General features: G+C 34.8%; 1 pseudogene; it reads left to right on the forward strand.

Moving 5' to 3' along the window:
• The first annotated feature begins 1,733 nt into the window (after positions 1–1,733).
• LOC113769140 lies at positions 1,734–2,560 on the forward strand (annotated as a pseudogene).
• The last annotated feature ends 9,494 nt before the right edge of the window (positions 2,561–12,054 follow it).

Raw genomic sequence — 12,054 nt, forward strand, 5'->3', positions numbered from 1 at the left:
CCCAACAAATCTGGTAGGTTATAAATAGGACATTAGTTAGAGTATTTTTTTCAAAGTAGTTTAGAAGAGTCTATAAAGTTTTATTATGGTGTGACTTTCTTTCATTATTTTGAGATATAATAATATTGTGCATTTATTATTTTCTTTTCTCACACATATATTTTGAATGGTTATTTTATTTCTTCAATCTATAACCTTGCATGCATAACTATTATTAAAACATTGAGTTCTAAACTCAACAACATCCTCAATGTATTTGCCATTCTCCAGTGTTCTGGAGACATGGTTTATACCTAAAGTTTTGCAACAATTTTGGATTGGTGATAAGTACATTTAACCATGAACTTTATCATTATATATTTCTTTGAGTAAATCTCTTATACACTGACAGTGTATAAACTATCAAGGTGTAACAGTAACAGCTGACTTTCATTTTGACACATGGTCGTGGACAAACTTTGTATTTTGTAAACAATTTTTCAGCAATTTCTTCTTGATCAAAGTACTCAATCATATATATCCATTCATCACCAAATTTACCAAAGGCACCAACATAAATATCTAAGAATACAAAATTATAGATTGCTTTCTTGCCAAAATAATCACCACCAAACAAATTAGAAACTCTATTACCATGATTATCACAAATTTCGCATTGTCAATCAACTCTTTTATAGCAAAATATTTTTCAACTCTGATGAAATCCGTGTCTATCAAATCGAATATTTTTCTATCACATTGAAGAGAGTCCAACCCAACAAATTTTTCAACAACAATTACTTTTTCTTTACTGACCAAATCAAAGTTTTCTTCTTTCTTTACCAAATCAATACATTCTTTTTTTTCAACAAATTCATCGCTCCCGATTTCTCCAAATAATGTATACAAATCAAAACTTTTAACAGATTCAAAATTTTCAAAATCACCAATATCATCAACAAATTTATCATTCTCAAAATCAACACCCTAATACCAACGATCAAATTTCGATTTGAAAGTATAATTCTTCACAATAGCTTGCAAAACATAATAAATATCCTTCCAAAATCATCAAGGTATTTTAGTACGACAACTAAAAATTTTGTAAATACTTTTCTACTTTTGTTTTATGCATCACTATAAAGAATAGTCGTACTTTTTTCTTGAAAACATATTTTGGCAACTCACTTGCAATAGTTCAACAAAGAAAATCATCCAAATTATACTGTTCAAAATATTTTTTCACTTTTAAAATCCAATCAAAATATGTATCTCTATTTGTGCTTGTAGGAGTTAATATAACAAATTTTCTTTGCCATCAATCAAATTTCTAAAGCTTTGCCTTTATTTAATAATTGGGAGAATTGTAATTTTGGTCCCCACTTTATAGTGTATACGCCGAATTATCCCCAATCTATTTCGAAAACCAATTTTGATCCTCAATCTATTCAATTTTGCGCTAAAGTGGACAATTGACGGAATCTCTTCAATTTCAATCGGAATTAAGTCACGTGAGATCACGTGCCGGCACCTAAAACCCTTTTTTCAATTTTTTAATTTCTAAAACACATTTTTTAATATTTTCAGCTTTCTCTTGCCTTTTGTCTTATTAAACAAAGACATGAAAGGGGTAATTTCACAATCCAAATTACTTCTCTTGTTGGTCGCCACCTTCAAATCCCCAGAACCCACAGAACGAGTAAGAAGCTCAGCTTGGCCTCCAAGTCCAAGTCTCGTTCTTGCCTCCATTAGTAATGGAGATAATCTGCAATCAACGCCAGAAACGGACTCAATTCAACTCTCTTCCACAAACAACAGGAGCAACAGCAGCAGTAGAAGTACTACTTCATAAGCAAGCAGTCGAGAGAGAAGAGCGGATGATAATAATTGAAAATCAAAGGGATTATACTGGTAAGTAAATTCTTTCCCTATTAGCCATTCTTCACCGTTGAACTGGAATGAGCATTTAATTGAACCACTAATATATTATTGGTAGGTCATGCTTACAGCTGGAGCAAACACTTCATCGGTGACTATAGAATGGGCCTTGTCTCTTTTGCTCAACTATCCCTAGGTGCTAGAGAAAGCTCGAGCTGAATTGGATGCTCAAGTAGGGACTGATCGATTGGTTGACGAATATAATCTATCCAATCTTCCTTATCTTCATAACATTATTTCAGAAACACTTCGGTTGTACCCAACAGCACCAATGCTAGTGCCACATGAGTTGGCCGATTACTGTAAAATTGGGGGATACAATATTCCGCTCGGCACAATTTTGCTAGTTAATGCATGGGCAATTCACAGGGACCCAAATGTTTGGGATGATCCAATAAGCTTCAAGCCAGAGAGATTCGAAGGCTTGCAGGTTCAGCCATCAAAGTTGACTCCATTTGGGATGGGAAGGAGATCTTGCCCTGGTTCTGGCCTAGCTCAGCGGGTGGTGGGTTTGTCCTTAGGATCTCTAATTCAGAGTTTTGATTGGAAAAGAATTGGCGAGGAGGAGATTGATCTAGCTAAAGGGACAGGAGTGTCCATGCCAAAAGCCAAGCCACTAGAAAAAACGTGTTTTAGAAATTAAAAAACTGAAAAAGGGGTTTTAGGTGCCAGCACGTGATCTCACGTGACTTAGTTCCGATTGAAATTGAAGAGATTCCGTCAATTGTCCACTTTAGCGCAAAATTGAATAGATTGGGGACCAAAATTGATTTTCGAAATAGATTGAGGATAATTCCGTGCATACACTATAGATTGGGGACGAAAATTACAATTCTTCCTTAATAATTCACATGCCTTAATAAATTCTTCTCTTTCTTCTGTCAAGTTTTTCTAGTGTCTCTAACTTATTAATCACTCAAATCCTTCAATCGGACAAATCGCAACAATCAACAAACCTGATAGATTTCTTCTCTAATCTCTGTCATAACACCCATAACAAACAATTTTCGGACTAATTTTATGGTTGAATTCTTCACCAACTACATATTTCAGGACCAACCTTATGGCCTACTTAATCAACTATATGTTTTCTAGCAAATCTTGTGCCTTAACTCTGACAATGAAAACACCAAGGACTAGCCACGTTGTCTGGCTTGTGATACCAATTATAGAACCCAAATTTAGGGTTCGAATAATAATTATGCATGCAAGATTCTAGAATGCAGGAATAAAATAACCACTCAAAATATATGTGTGAGAGAATGAAATAATAAAATCACAATGTTATTATAACTCAAAACAAACAATGGAAGAAAGCCACTCTATGATAAAATCCTACATTCTTCTGAACTCTCTAAAGAAAATACTCTAACTAATGTCCTATTTATAATTTACCAGACTTGTTGGATAAGACACTACTTACATGTATAATGACCAAATAAAAATATACTTCTAAATAATACAACTACTGAAAACCTGATTCTAATAAAATTAGTAAATAAATAACACTGTTGGTTTATTTTACCAACATTGCGTATTTTTTATAAAGTAGTACCTGCAATCTACATACTGAAAGGAATGTATAATTGAGATACAACGAATAAAAAAGAAACTTGAGTTTGCAGATTATTGACGGTGGCACAATAAGCTAGAATTAGACCTGCAGCTGATCAGACGCATACAAAGTGTGTTTACTATGCAATAGTGTATGCAAATTCACACTAAAAATTACATAGGAGACATTGAATTATTGAGGTATGAAAAATTTTCTGATTTTTTCACTTAAATTCATTAAACAAATCATACCAGGAAAATTTCATGGATATTAATACTACCATTAAAGACGTTTACTGTATGTCTTTCAAGTTACAAATTTCCTCGTCTTCTTCCTGCCTTTAACCAACAAGAAGAAAAGACAAAAGTTCATATAAAGGAAAAGCCTTGGGCCTTCATTAAACTACTAGAGCTGCATTCCTCGAGCATCTACAATTTCCAGCCAAAAAACCATTAATGGACTATCTATCTTTCGTTTGCAGAACATGACTTAATTGCCCAAGGGAATCTTTCTCACTGCACTGAGTAGCATTTTCCATCTCCTATGAACTTTAGATGGAGGAACAGGATGTTTCAGGACACCACTAAGGGCACTCTGTGGCTCATTCAATGATCTCAAAATTGAACTATGAAGGTGGTTGTAATCTGGATTAAAATTCTGCAGCATCTCATCCTCAAGTAAAACTTGAACGTTGGAATTAATGTTGATAATTGAATTGCTTGAAGGTTGGTCAATTCCAAAATCTAGATCGTTCCTGCTGCTATAATCATCAGAACTAAGAACATCTTCAACTTGAGCAGTTGAAAAGGAACTTAATTCTGGATAATCACTATTGTTATATGTATCGGCACTTAAACTCCTGTTACCATGAAAATTAGCCATTACAGGCATGGTTAGCAATATCGGCCGATTCCGATACGAATCCGTCAAGTCATAACCTGAACGGAGGGGAACGATACAATATCGATCCCCGAATTATGGATATTATCATATCCATGGTGACTCATTCTGATTCGGCCGATATTGACCGATTTGAATCCGTGATACATGGTATCGGCCAATATATCCGAATCAATTTAGAATCGACTCAGATATTTTTTCAGATAGTTGCCTTTTTTGTATTTTCTAATTTTAGTAATTTTTTTAGATTTATTGAAAATTTTTATGTGCTATAATGTGCGTATCATTCGATATTCAACCAATATGCCGCGATGGATGCGGAATAACTGAAACCGCAACGCGACCGCGATCCACGACAGCGAACCATGATTACAGGAGGAGCTTAGAAGTAATCTACACTGGGCAAGCAGTAAGGAACAGGAATCAAAGATGCTTCGTCATCAACACTGTACCAACCTTCCATTTGAGCAGTTAAGGAGGAACTTAATTCTAGATTATTGATCACCATTGCCAATTGCATTGGTTGTTGAAGTCTTGTTACGATCAAAATTAGCCACCGCAGGAGGATTTGAGGAGCAATCTATGGTAGAAGATGCTTCATTATCATCACTAAACTGACCTTCCATTTGAGTAGCTGAAGAGGAATGAAATTCGGGATTATTACCATAGCCATATGTATTGGTAGGTAAACTCTTGTTACTTTCAAAATTAGCCACTGCAAGAGGATTTGAGAGATCAGAAGGAGGCAAGCAACAAAGGACACACATCACAGATGCTGCATCATCAACACTAACAACTTTATCCAAATTTTTAAAAGCTGAAAGTACTAGATCATGAGCATCAGCCTAAAATCGTAGATGGGAAATACAATCAAATTTTTGTCAATTATTTGGTTAACAGTAATACATATAAAGAAAGCAAATGTCAATATAGAATCATACCTTATCTAATGCAGATAGGATTTTCATTGGAAATAAGTTAGTTATTGGGGAATAACCCCATCACTTGTCCTGCAACATTAAAAACCACAACTTTCTTCTTTTGAGATCCAGGAGAATGATACAAGTACAGTTTGTTGTCAAGCTCATATGCCCGGGCATGAGTACCTGTGACGTCCCACATCTTAGCTGACATGATGGTCCCAAGGATCTGTAGTATTTTCAATAACTAATTAATCCATAAAGAATAAAAATTTTCAATGTTTTCGACTAAGAATCAAATTAAAGTCCAAATTAAATTACAGTTGAAGGTGATATCCTTACTGTGATTTCTATATGGAACAGAAGCCAATTATAATCAAAGCTTAGTACTATGACAAGGACATGAATGTGAGAAGACCAAGGCATAGAAAGACACATACTTGTTGAACACCCACTCTTTCCCAAATCTGGATTTTGTAGATATATTAGAGAAAACAAAAGACAAGCAGCCTGATTTGAATGGAAGAAATCCTGTGAACATGTCCTTATTCATCAGATGACAATGCAATGGTCCCAAGGATCTGTAGTATTTTCAATAACTAATTAATCCATGAAGAATAAAAATTTTCAATGTTTTCAACTAAGAATCAAATTTAAAGTCCAACTTAAATTACAGTTGAAGGTGATATCCTTACTGTGATTTCTACATAGAACAGAAGCCAATTATAATCAAAGCCTAGTACTATGACAAGGACATGAATGTGAGAAGATCAAGGCATAGAAAGACACATACTTGTTGAACACCCATTCTTCCCCAAATCTGGATTTTGTAGATATATTAGAGAAAGCAAAAGACAAGCAGCGCAAAAGACAAGCAGCCTGATTTGAATGGAAGAAATCCTGTGAACATGTCCTTATTCATCAGATGACAATGCAGACTTCAAAATGAGGTCCTATCTAAAAAACCATGCAACACCTCCCATGTCTAGCAGGACCAACAAAAAGAGTTCGTTATAATATAGATTATCTTACATTTTTGAATCTTGTGGGCTAAAGATAAGCTAGAGTCAGGAAATCCTAGAGACAATTGACATCTTTTTCGCTTAAACGCTTGTGAAAAGCTCCATTTCTTCCAATTTTTTCCAGCCACCATACTTCATCATTGAGAGATGGAGGATGCTGCTTCTTGTATACTACAAAAGACAGCAATTTTAATGAATAAAAACTAATTACAAACTACAAAACAGAAAGAATTAGGAATTGCAAGATTTCAAGTCCATGTTAAATTCTGAGTTCTATTGCTGCATTCCTGAAATCCCTAATATATGGTTTGCCAAGTACTAATAACGTGTCCACAATGAGGAAGATTAATATTGCTTACACTTTCGAAATCCACCTTTGCTAAGAAGTTTTAGCCACAATGAAAAGTTGTCGACAATTCCATCAAATATGCACATCCATTGCAAAGCATCTTAATTTTTTTTCTTGAATAGTTGTGACATATATTTTTTGCTATAGTGTCATACTACCAAAAATGCTAAGCAAGATGATCCTGAAAAGATAGAAGAGTTGCATCTTACATTGATTTCTACAATCCTCAATGGTAAATTGATCGGACACTGCTTCTTTTATTCTTATTCCACTGAGAGTACAGGGGATTCTTTCCCCCAGCTTGAACTTGCTAAGCTTCATCCAAGTTGTGTATTGCTTGAAAGCAATAGTTTGCACATGCCTCTGTTCAGATTTAAGAGCTTAGTTCCTTACAAAATAGGCCATTTTCTTTTCTTCTCTGGGCTTTCCTTATTTTTGACAGGTATATCTCCCCTTTCCGTAACAATATTTTCATTGAACTGTTCAGAAGTCCAATTATCTCCTTTAACATCCCCAAAATCTCCCTGAAGAGCACAAATTGCAACATTTGCAGAGGCTTCTGGCTCAAAACAACAACTTTCTTAGTAAGAGAATCAACCAAAACCACTTCAGCTACTTGTATGTTTTGTCCAATCAAAAGAGTAAGAGCCAATTTTTGAAATGTAGCTCTCAGCATCTTGTTTCAGAAGTATCCATCCGATTCATAGATTTTAACAGCAGAAAATTGATGGACAAGCAAATCAATATGCAACACAGTAAAAATTCCTCCAGTTCCTCTTTTACCTGAAATAGATGTCAAACTATGAAGAGATATTGGATTTCTGTTGATGTTGCTACAACATCAATAACAAAAAATTATCAGTTGAATTTAAATGACATCACGATTATCCAAGACTTATGCTACTGATTTGATGTGAAGACATGATAACGAGAGGAAACAAATCCATAAAAAATTTGAAGCTCAAATTTGAAAGAAACAAGAACGGGGATTAGAATATAATAGGGCTACCAGAATTTTTAACAATGGAACTAGGCAAGAACTGATAGGGGAATACACCTCGAGAGAATCTATCAAAGAGCCCAATATATAAGTTAGAAACCCAACTCTGATCCAAAATCTTAAGCCATTAGGTCTCGGACCCTCACGTACATATTAATAGCTCTTTTTTTATTTCTCGGACTAATGTGGGATATAATTCTTTACTCATGAATCTAACAAATATCTTCCTTCATGAGTAACTCCTCACATTAAACCCAAATTTACAAGCCCTCCACTTTAATATTCAACGCAATCTCACCTTATCACCTAAGATCACTTTTTCTTCCAAACATGGATCCACTCTTCTTAAACATCCAAACTACATTCTGGACCCATGCCAACTCTTGGTTTCTTGGTCTAACACCAACTGGACCCCGACCAAACCCATGGCGCACTTGGTCCAACACTAACCAAACTTCTTGGCAGTTCAGTTCACCACCAAGAAGAGAATTTTCACCGGTCCAACTCCGAGAAGAATCTACTTGCCCATGAGTAGTGCAATCTCGCAACCTGAAACTTTGATACCAATTTGATAGGGGGAAACATCTCGAAAGAGTCCACCAAAGAGTCCAATAGATAAGTCAGGAACCCAATTCTGACTCAAAAGGTTAAGCTATTAGGTCTCGGATTTTTACTCACATATTAACCGCTCTTTCTCTATCTCTCTAACCAATATGGTACATAACCCTTTACTCATGAACCTAACCAGAACAAATGGCAAAAGACAAAATAAAGAAAGTGCACTCATTTCACAAAAATTGAACTGTGTATGATCTTTTATAGGCTTACTCAAATGTAACTGATATTTAGGCAAAAGTAGTATCAGGAGTCAAGACCTCTATCTCCTTAGTTCTTTGAGTGGAGTTCTATTTATAATAGCAAAAAGAATCAAAGATAAAAGCAGAAAATCAAAGAGAATAGTAATTGGACATTCAGAAAACTTGGAATTTCTTCAAATAAAAGCATCATAAAAAGTATGAAAAAAATAAAATTGAACCAAGATACTCTAATTAATAATTTCCTTATCCAAACCAACTTTTATTGTTATGGATAACTAATATTTGAAAGTGTGTGTGCCCTAAAGTCAATCAACTTTTGGAGTTTGATATGCATTTGAGCTATTTATATTATAATAAATGATATTTTATTATATCGATTGCTTATATATTTACATTTGTATGGTAAAGCCCTTAAACTAAACCTAATACCTAATTGATGAAATTATAAGAGTTATGATTGTGAGTTTTGTTTGATTATAAATAAGATTTATTCTTAAATATCTTTAGTCAAAATATTAACAATATAGGGTATTATTAATACGATTAGATTAGCATATACTATGCCACTTTTATATCGGAAGTAGTATATCTCATCTACTGTAGTGTGTGAGACACCTAAAAAAGTATATAGGTGCTTGATAAAATGATTCAATTCATTAGATTACTCTGTATAGAGATATCCTTTAATTATTAAAGGATTAGTACCTAAGTGACCTTTGTGTAAGTGATCCTTAAATTTGAAGTTATCATAGTATCTTAAATATGGATGGTTATACTTCGTTTACTGTATGATTGCTTCCATAACAGGGAATGCTCATATCATTAGAAAATGGTATATATTTGAAGTATAGAAACATGATGAATAACCTATAAGGATTTACCATTTTTTATGGAAGAGGAGTTATCTTCTGTTTGGTCACTTGTAGAACTATAATTCAAAATCTTTAGCGCTAACAGGAAGAGTCTTATAAAGAGTTTTTATGAACTTCTTCATAGAAGTTATATTTTGGTACAACAAAAGAACTTTAATCACATAAAATAATAGGCACAATTTATTTCAAAATTAATGTGAGGTAAATATAATAAATGGATATTAATTATACGATAAATGTTCATTGAAAGATAAAGTCATTCAATTGTTTTTTATTTTTACTTGAGTGGTCATGATATATTACTAGATGCCAATCTTGATCTATAAAAATGAATTAATTGATTAATGGAACCAATGATAAATTAAAAGGAGTTTTAATTTATCTAGTTCTTATTTATTAAAAGGGTTAATTGCATTTACCTCCACTATACTTTGACCAAACTACCAACAAACCCCATAAGCTTTGGAATATAAGAGCGCCACCCTTTGACTTTGCATTCATGTAACACATAACCCCTTCCCGTTAGTGTACAAATGGTTGTTAATACAATAACTTAAAAGAATAGTATGAATATCCAATCTAGCCCTTCCAAATATATCATATGTAATTCCTGTTTAATGTAATTCCTTTTTAACAATTTTATATTACTATGTATTAAAACATAATAAAAAGGAAAATCTTCCAAAAAGGAAGGAAAGATCATAATGAAATACACCACTAGCCACCCTTAGAGAATATATTTAAAAGTAGAGATATCTAATCACCTACAAAGAACAGATGTAGAAATAGAGACATAGAGTGGCAATGGCAAAAAGGTTAGGTTGGGTTTGTCAAAACTGTAGTAATTGAGACGAGGAAGAAATCAATTTGTTCAGGAAACAAGTTGTTGCACTCTCAATATAAACATCACCACCATAAAATTGAAAACACAATTTCATGAATTCTCACCAAATCCGGATTTGAATAAGATGATCTGGTTTGCCTGCTACAATCAATTCATATTCACTCTATCAATACTCATGTTGTGGGCATACATAGTCAAGCACTATGTATTCTTCTAGATTTTAAAAACAAAAAAGGAAGAGAAGACAAATCCGATGGTTGTGGCCTTGTGGGTTAGAATGGCGAGGAAGAATAGACTGGGAGAAGTGTTCATAATTAACGATGGGTTTTCCAAATTATATAACATTAGGTATTCACAGTATACTGAAGTGCGAGAGCTGGACTAAAGCTGAAGATATGCACTAGGAAGCAGAAAGGAAGAAGGCGTGAAATCCAGTAACTGAAGGCGTGATCATGAGGAAGAGCTTCAGCAAAGGCGCGTATACTGAACCACGCCTTTGCTGGGTTTCATCTGTTCTAACAGAAAGCCAAGAAGTGCGGCAACTTGCAGCAACTTGCAGCTGCAATTAGGACACATGTTTGATTCTTATTGGTGTAGTTAGGAGTTTGTTAGGAACTGATAGCTTTATAAGCAGGCATGTCTGCTTCATTGAGTTTTAACTTTTGAATTATTCGATCCAGATTGGTTATAGTTACTTGAGGAGCAATCCTCAATTTCCCTCCCAAATTTTCCTTAAGATCTCCCACCTTCTTAGCTAAATTCATTACATTTGTTCTTGTAATTTGTTTTCCAAATTCATTAATGAAAGTTGAGCTTATTACAATCACTGTTTCATTGATTATCCACTGAATCATTACAATCAAGTTTGATTTCTTCATTTCTGCACTATGGCTTATGTACCATAACAGTGGTATCAGAGCTAGCTACGAGCCATTGGAAAATGACTAAAAACCAAGACGAGATGAGAAAGGAGATAACTGAGCTAGGAAGTGCAGTTAGAACTTTTGCTAACAAAAGTGCTGGACTGGAGCAAGCTGTAAGGGTCATGGAGCACAGGCAAGAGAGCACTGAGAAGGCTCTCAAAAACCTGGATCAGAAATATGAAGGCATGATGAACATGATGGCACAAATGTTAGCAAAATTAAATGACAAGGGGAAGGATATAGAGGGCAGCAGCTCGATGTCAGAGGCAGGACATAAGGAAGATGGCAAGAGAAGGGAGGTGCAGAAAGGAGTTCAGGATAAATTTGAGGCCAAGGAGAACAAAACATTCACCAGGCTACCTAAGGTGGATCTGTCAACATTCACTGGAGAGAACCCAAGGGAGTGGATCAGGAAGGCCAACAAGTATTTTAAGATCAATGGAGTAGAGGAGGAAATGAAAACTGAAGTTGCAGAACTCTATTTCAGGGATAAGGCAGATATATGGTTTCATGGTGTGTTCTCTGGCAGGGAGGTTATTCCATGGGAAAAGCTCTGCAATGCATTATGTGAGAGATTTGGAGATGGTTCCCCTGAGGAAGCCATAGAGGAATTCAACAAATTGATGCAGACAGGTTCAGTAGCTGACTACTTGGAGAAGTTTGAAAAGCCCAAAACCCTGGTAATGCCTTCCTTTCCTCATCAACAAGATTGTTATTATAAAACCTGTTTCCTGAGTGGATTGAAAGAAGAAATAGTAACCATGGTAAAGATGGCCAAACCTAAAACACTAGAAGATACTATAGAGGCTGTCAAACTACAGGAGAGGAACCTGAGAACCTTGCAAAAGATCCACAAAACCATTCCCTATAGCCCTAATTTCCAGAAACCTCTACTTAAAGCCCCAAACTACTCAAAATTGCCTGACAAAACCCC

This window comes from Coffea eugenioides, chromosome 4 (genome assembly GCF_003713205.1).
Source record: "Coffea eugenioides isolate CCC68of chromosome 4, Ceug_1.0, whole genome shotgun sequence".
NCBI lineage: Eukaryota > Viridiplantae > Streptophyta > Magnoliopsida > Gentianales > Rubiaceae > Coffea > Coffea eugenioides.